Here is an 8,864-nt window from a genome sequence, read left to right as displayed (position 1 = left end):
ATTAGAATGTTTTTTTATTACAGTTCAAGCCCTCAGGTTATAATCCTCCTAACCCAATCTACATCAGAACCCGCCCACTAGCCCGATTGGTCAGCACGCAGCACACACACTGGAGGTCCTGGGTTCGATTCCCAGGCTCCCCAATTTTTATTTTTATGCATTTAAAATGCTGTTTGATACTTATTTGTGTTTAAATATGTTCAAACTTGTTTAAATCATAACATTAATATTTTTTATAAAAACAGTAATAATTTTTTTTAAAAATATGTTCAAATTTGTTATTTGAAAATATTTATGAATATGAGAAAGGTGGAGTGGAGGGTGCAGTGGGTCATCGGCGACGGTGGAGCGGGGGAGGGTGCGGGCCGGGGGTCGGCGGCGGCGGCCGGTGGAGCGGGGGAGGGTGCGGTTGATTGTCAGCGGCGATGGAGCGGGGAGGGCGCGGTTGATCGTCAGCGGTGAGGGGGACGTCGATGTCCCATGAACACGGTTTTCGAAGACCCGGGATCTCTATCTAGCTGGCGATACGTTGTGTCATCCATGCACCTTACGCATCCAGAAAATCCGTGGACTATTTGCCCCGCGAGATAACCGTAACCGAGATAGTCGTGTAGTAGTGCATTTAAAATGCTGTTTGATATTTATTTGTGTTTAAATATGTTCAAACTTGTTTAAATCATAACAGTAATATATTTTTTTATAAAAACAGTAATATTTTTTAAAAAAAATATGTTCAAATTTGTTATTTGAAAATATTTATGAATATGAAAAAGGTGGAGTGGAGGGTGCAGTGGGTCATTGACGACGGTGGAGTGGGGGAGGGTGTGGGCCGGGGGTCGGTGGCGGCGGCCGGTGGAGCGGGAGAGGGTGCGGTTGATCGTCGGCGGCGGTGGAGCGGGGGAGGGTGCGGTTGATTGTCGGTGGCGAGGGGGACGTCGATGTCCCATGAACACGGTTTTCGAAGACCCGTGATCTCTATCTAGCTGGCGATACGTTGTGTCATCCATGCACCTTACGCATCCAGAAAATTCGTAGACTACCTGCCCCGCGAGATGACCGTAACCGAGATAGTCGTGTAGTAGTGAAAAATATATATATACTAATGGCGCACCGCGTAGTAGTGCGCCATTACTAGTTTAAACTAGTAATGACGCACTTTGACACGGTGCACCATTAGTTGTTTTGCAAAAAAAAGAATAAAAAAAATTCAGTACTTGCGCACTCCTTGTCCGGTGCGCCATTACTAGTTAGAACTAGTAATGGCGCACTTCGGTCGGATGCGCCATTAGTATGTATGTAAAAATGAAAAAAATATCACTAGTGGCGCACCTTTTGTCCGGTGCGCCATTAGTGTCTTCCACACTAATGGCGCATCACCAACAGGTGCGCCATTAGTATATAGTAGTGGCGCACTACTTCCCTGGTGCGCCATTAGTGTCAATCCTATCTATAGCCCTTTTCCTAGTAGTGTGAGGCCGATAGAGCGAGACTCCGAATGGGTGCTGCGGTTACAAGGTTGTGAACGAAGGGGATGCAATCCTGTTGCTTTAGTTCTTCCCGTCGTGAAGGAGGTCACTGCACATGAAGGCGAGGGTGGCTACGATCCTGATCATAGCACTGTAGGGAGGCAGTTATCTATGTCAAATGCTGGAGATGATGGTTATGAACAAGGACAAAGCAGTCAGGTAGAAGGAGGAAATGCTTATGGTTATGAACCAGGGCAGAGTAGTCAGGTAGAAGGAGGAAATGCCGATGGTGATTACAATGGCAAGGTGGACGCTGACGAGGTAGATGGGCACATGCAGGACCAGATGGAAGAAGAAGACACCGATGTTGAAAGGGGTCATGCCGATGATTCTGACGAGTCAGATGAAGAAGAAAATGCAGAGGAGGTCCCGAATCCTGCATCGTGGAATCATGACTTCTCATCTGCAATGACCGTGAATGATGGACATGATTCAGCCTGGCAATATCACCAGAACAATATTGCGACGGGTGCTATGTATCCGAACAAGCAAGCCCTGAAAGATGCAATAATTAACTGGGCAATGTCCACGCAAAGGGTTTTCACAGCTCAGGTGTCCAGTCAGAAATTCCTGACAATGGTATGCAAGAACGTAGATTGTCCCGCCAGGGTGCACAGTTTTCTCCCTAAGTATGGCACAAGTTGGGTGATAAGTGACTTAGTTAATCACAGTTGTCTTATTCCCTGCATCCCTCAGGATCATGCCAACCTTTCATCGATGCTTATTGCTCGGTTGTTTTACGATGAGATAGTGCAGGGCAAAGCTATGGAAGTGAAGGCAGTCCAGACAAAAGTCTTCGCCAGGTTCAAGTACAGAATTTCTTATGGCAAGGCTTGGAGGGCTAAGCATGCGGCGCTTGAGAGGAGATTTGGTTCTTATTTCGATGCATATGACTCTATTGTCCAGCTCCTCCACACCCTGCAGCAGCGGAATCCAGGCACCTATATCGACATCCAAGACATGTTCATGCCAGAGTTCCCAACTGTGAGGGTGTTGCATCGTCTCTTCTTCTCTTTTGGTGTATGCATCGAAGCTTTCAGGCATTGCCGACCGGTGATATGTGTTGACGGTACTTTTCTCACAGGCAAGTACAAGGGTCAGATCCTGACAACCATAGGTCAAGACAGCCAAAATCAAGTCGTCCCACTCACATTTGCTTTTGTGGAGAGTGAGAACATTGAAAGTTGGACATGGTTCTTCAGGCAGTTGAAAATATCAGTTGTGAAGGAGAAGCCCAATGTGTGCATCCTTCATGATAGGCATGCGGGTATACTCAGTGCGATAAGGACACTGACAAACCCATGCCCTGAGGAACAAGTTCCATGGCAGGACTTGCAGAGCCGTTGGTGCATGCGCCATCTGGGGGCTAATTTCTTCTCGCAGTTTAGAAATAAGAACCTGATGAATCTGTTCAAAAAACTCTACAAGCAGAACCAGCTATGGAAGTACAATTTGATACACGACAGACTTAATGTGTGCATGCAGAGACACGTGAGGGACAGGAAAGCTGCAAGAGATGCAGCGGTGAGGGCACATGTTGAAGCAGTAGCTGCACAGTTGGCAACAGGAACAACGGCCGTGGAGGAGGAGCCTATTGGGCTATGTGACCTGCCAGGCTTTGACCCACCTGGTACTAGGAGAAGGCTTGGGAGGTTGATTAAAACCTTCGAGCAGTGGATAGAGCATGAGCCTCTAGAGAGGTGGTCTTTGCTACATGACACACATGGAGCACGATACGGTGTCATGACAACAAACCTCGCAGAAACATACAACTTTGTCCTCAGAGAAAACCGGGCATTGCCACTTACAGCCATCGTTGAGGGTATTTTCTATGGCACCGTCAAGTATTTCAGAGATAGATGTCAAAAAGTAGAGCAACATATCTTCAACAACCCGAATACATGATACTGTGAAAGAGTCACGAAGTACATGGACAACAAGATGCAAAAAGCTAGATCACACACTGTAGTCGCCATCGGTAATCAAGAAAGAAGGTTTGAGGTCCGCTTAGCCAACAACAAATTCGGATGTGCAAATGAGTTGAGGACGCATGAGGTGAAAATTGGCAATGAAGCCTGGCCAACGGGTGAGTGCACATGCAACAAACCGAAATTGCTTCACCTACCTTGCTCACATGTACTTGCTCCTTGTGGGCAGCTTAGAATGGACGCAATATTGTTTGTGTCTCCATTTTTTCTGAAAGAGTCTGTCCTCAATACCTGGACAGGTGAGCTGATGGGTTTTCGATCAATGGGTAATTTCAACAGCGTCAACCCTGCTGAAAGGCGTTACATTCCAAACCCAGAGCATATGCGTACAAGTAGAGGCAGACGGCATTGTCGGCGCATCCGGAATGATATGGATGAATCTGAAGCAGGAGGTCCGACTAGGCAATGCATTCTGTGCAATGAATTTGGCCATAGGGACACTAATTGTCCCACTTTTGTCACTGGGCGTGGATGAGGCAACCAGGGAAGAAGAGGAGGAAGAGGCAGTAGAGGAGTAAGGGCGAGAGGAAGAAGCTAAGCTAGCAGTAGTATGTTCTGAATTTGTATTAAGTGTGGCACTATGTTCTGAATTTGTATTAAGTGTGGCACTATGTTCTGAATTTGTATTAAGTGTGGCACTATGTTCTGAATTTGTATTAAGTGTGGCACTATGTTCTAAATTTGTATTAAGTGTGGCACTATGTTTTGAATTTTTATTAAGTGTGGCACTATGTTCTGAATTTTTATTAAGTGTGGCACTATGTTCTGAATTTGTATTAAGTGTGGCACTATGTTCTAAATTTGTATTAAGTGCGGCACTATGTTCTGAATTTTTATTAAGTGTGGCACTATGTTCTGAATTTTTATTAAGTGTGGCACTATGTTCTGAATTTTTTTATGTGCAGGAATGTCGGGAATGTGGTTGCTGAATGGGAACATTGATTGGGGTCATCATGGTGCGATATGGTATGAGCGCAAGCTTGAGCCTCTGGTCACTCGCACTCCTAAAGAAAACTGGATGATACACCCAGGATGGCTTCAGCGGTCCTTGCTGAGCTGCTTAGTGGACCGTTGGAGGCCAGAGACCCACACGTTTCACTTCTGATGGGGAGAGATGGCTCCTACTCTAGAGGATGTGTCACTTTTGCTCGGACTACCGTTGGCAAGTCATGCCATAGGACCGTTGGACGCACCGGCTGGTTGGGAGTGAGCCCTTACACAACGTTTTCATGGTGTTTTTCCGGATGCTCCGGATCCGGTATGGGAGCATCACGGACCTAAGTATGAGTGGTTGCTCAATTTCCAGGTAATTTCCCCAACCTCTTATCTTCAAGTTATCGTGCATATGGTTTTACAGAAAATAACTGCGACTAACTAATACTTTCTCTTTGCTTAATGCAGATCCAAAACTTCCGGGCGCCGTTGACTGCGGAACAGATCACTCGGAGCCTGGAGGCCTACTTAATGTGGCTTTTCGGCAAGGTGATGTTCACAGAGAACCATGTCACCACTATTAACGCGCTCTACATCCCTATGGCAATCGAGATAGCAAGCGCTCAGACGGCGGATCAGATCAGACAGAGGAGTTGGGGTTCGGCGGTCTTAGCGGCTACATACCGAGGTATGTGCAACGGTTGCCAGCTTACATCGAGAAAGCCAACCCTTCTTGGATGCCCTCTATTCCTACAGCTATGGTCGTGGGAGAGGTTCTCTCTAGGGCGACCAGATGTACGTGTTCATGAGCCTATAGACGCCATGTTTGATGCTGACAACATTGACATGCCTACTTTCGGTCTGTGTTGGACACGTCGCGAGGTATGCACCGTGTTATAGTTTAATGTAACTTTTTTCTGCACAAGAGATAGTTCGATGCTAGCGGCTACTAACTTTTGTTTTCTGCAGAGACGCTTTGCTAGTGATCAGACCAGGAAGGCATACACATCATTGAACGAGCAGTTCGATGCGTACACCGGGGTCATCTGGCAGCCCTACACGGAAGCAGCCATACAAGCGAGATACCCTGGTGGTCTGTCTGTGCTATGCACAAGGGACCGAGATTACTGGATGACAAAATCAAAAATCATCTTCGATGTCTTCGTCGAGGAGATGGCACAACAGAGGGTTATGAGGCAATTTGGTCTTCTGCAGTTGGAGCTGCCTCCCCCTATAGAGAACCCAGTGCCAACACACATCCACATGTATTAACTAATTTTTCAATGTTGCATTATCTTTCATAGTACTCCATTCGAAGCTTTAGGTAATTGTTGAACACACACCACAATTTTAGGACGACAAGGAAGGGCATGACCAGGACAACTGCTGACTGGCTAGTTAGACTAGAGCCGTATGTTATAGAATGGGAGACAGCAAACACACATCTATGGCACGAGAATCACAATTTTGATCTCGATGAATTCAATCTCTATTTGCGATGCTACATGACCGGAACACGATTATGCATCGTTGAGCACTCCCACCCAGAGGAGATACCGGATCCTACTCCGTCGGATATGTACCCGAGCTATGACACTTCGGGCTCTAGGCAGTACGCGGTAAGATATATTTTCTTTAAGTAATGTTGTCACATACTTTGACGTGCAAGAGACATACATTATTAATCGTCATGGAAATTTGCAGGCTACCTTGACACACGAACTCTACCAGGACGTGACCACCTTTGGACGATCACTATCGTCTGGACCTCTTCTTCAGCATCGTCCAGTGCTACAGCCCTTCTTGGAACAAATTCAAAACAAGATACGGACTGTGTACGAGGCTATCACGTGCACCCGGAGAACCGACGTTGTTCAGCACCAGCAGCAGTAGCCGCGTCACTCCATGCACCGACATCAACCACGTCCACGTCTAGCACATCAGTCAACAACCAGGCCACCCGTCTTGACCAACCTGGCAGTTCAACATGGCAGCAACCACAGCAATATGGTCCCACGTCGAGCTTCGTGTTTTCTCCACAGCCACAGCAGCACGGTCCCTCGTCGAGGTTCGTGTTTTCTCCACAGCCACAGCAGCACGGTCCCTCGTCGAGCTTCGTGTTTGAGCCAGAGCAACCGTCACAACCAGCAGGTAAGTGTCTTCATTTTTATTGTTTTCAATATTAATTGAGGCGACCTCATTCTTCATGACTAAATGTTCCATCGTGCAGGAGCCTACGGATATCATGCGTCTATGTCAGCATCACATGATACGTGGGGGAGTGATTAACATCCCGAGGAGAACATACATGCTCAGATGTCGCAGCACACCCAGTGGATGAACATGTATTCGACTCCTCCACCAGGCCCCACACAGGATACACAGCATGACCAGGGAGAGTCTGAAATTCCTCCTCGTAACATTAGGCCACCTAACAGGTTGGGATGGTCGCCGCTTCCAGATCCGCCTCCTCGCCAGGCCAGACATCGTCACTGACGCTTCCATCTATCAGTAGAGACATGACCATCTACTTATGTATGAGACTTATGTCTATTCTATGTATGAGACAAATGACTATGTACTTATGTATGAGACATATGCCTACTCTATTTTAGTACTCTGTTATCCGAACTACAACATCATATTTAGATAGAACATAATGCTTGTACAACAAGACAGTATAAACAACTAGATAGAACTACATCTAAATTAACGGTACATACGACTAAACTTACAACATACATCATAAAAACTACATGAAGTCATCATCGTCATCCTCCGTCGATGCAGAACTCTTGCCCTTCAAGGATGCAGAACTCTTACCCTTGGACGATGCGGAACTCTTGCCCTTCGAGGATGCAGTACTCTTGCCCTTGGACGATGCAAAACTCTTGCTCTTTGACGATGCAGAACCCGGAAGCGGCGGCATGAAGATATCATCTTCGTCCTCGCTCTCCTCAGTCCATAAAAATGGATGCTTTTCTGCAGTCCTTCTGAAAGTTTCACTCTCCGGCTCCACTACCTTCTTCCACCTTGCATGCAACCTAAGAAGTTCTATACGTACCTCCTCATAGGTCCTTTTAGGCCACCCAGACATACGTAATTCATGAGCCAACTCATTCATTATGGTGTCACTACCGTGAGTTCATCCCATGGAACTATCCTATTGTCCATCCTGAAATCGGTAGCTAGCCTCAGAAGAGTCCTACTCATCTCAAGGTGAAAACTACGATCGAAAGGATAATGGGACATCTCAACTACACTACACTGGAATGCTTATCCTCCTCTGTCTGAAGGGGGTTTTATAGGTAGGGATGAGAAAATGGCGGGAAAGAATGACTACGGTATGGCGGGAAACGATTGGCGGGAAACGGGTGGCGGGAACGAGTTGGCGCGAACATATGGCGGGAAACGGGTGGCGGGAAAGAGTTGGCGCGAACATATGGCGGGAAAGAGTTGGCGCGAACATATGGCAGGAAAATATTACGGGCAAAGGGTTGCACGAAATACGTCATAGTTTATAAAAAAATCGAGGGAGCGTTCGGGAAAAAAATGGTGGCATGCACCGGTCGGCCCACAGCAGGCCAATTAGTCCCTGTCGGCCCGCAGCTGGCCAATTAGTCACTGTCGGCCTACAACAGGCCAATTAGGCTCTGTCAGCCCACTACTGGCCGACTGGACCTGAACTGGTGGCCGACAGGCCAATCGGCCAGCAGCTAGCCGATAGGGTCTCAGTCGGCCTGCCGTGGGCCGACTAGGTCCACTCGGCCGGCTGCGGGCCGACGGTGTATTATTTTCAAAAATTATTTTTTGAGCGTAATATTTGTGCAAATTAATAAAAAAATGTATTATTTAAAAAAATAGCAACATCACACATATCTAGGTTAAATAGATGGTGTGGCCTGCAATAAATGAAGAAAGAGATGAAAATGGTAACATAGCTACTCCCTCTTTCCATCTATATAGGGCCTAATGCATTTTTTAAGACCGCCTTTGACTATTGACAAGATTAATAGTACATGACATGCACAATGTGAAAATTATATCATTGAAAGCTCCCTTCACACACGAATTTAACGGTGTGCTTTGTGTAAGTTGCATGTCATATATTATTACTCTAATATTTGGTCAAAGTTAGCCTCGAAAAACGGCCCTATATAGATGGAAGGAGGGAATAGTTACTACTAGTATGAGTGACATCACACATATCAAGACAAGATTTGTCTATAGCCTAATAAATGAAATGCTCCATGTTACCACACATATGTTACTAAGAGGTAGTAACATAGACTAGTAATATGTGCATGTTACTAGTCTATGTTACTACCCATTGTGGCTAGTGTAAGGCTGCTGTCAATGCATCTGTGCTTAGATGAGGTGCTAAGCACATTAAATAGCTTAGCAACTATACTCCCCA

The sequence above is a fragment of the Triticum aestivum genome, chromosome 4A (genome assembly GCF_018294505.1).
Source record: "Triticum aestivum cultivar Chinese Spring chromosome 4A, IWGSC CS RefSeq v2.1, whole genome shotgun sequence".
NCBI lineage: Eukaryota > Viridiplantae > Streptophyta > Magnoliopsida > Poales > Poaceae > Triticum > Triticum aestivum.
The sequence above is the reverse complement of the archived record's forward strand: the minus strand, read 5'-3'. Positions refer to the sequence as shown.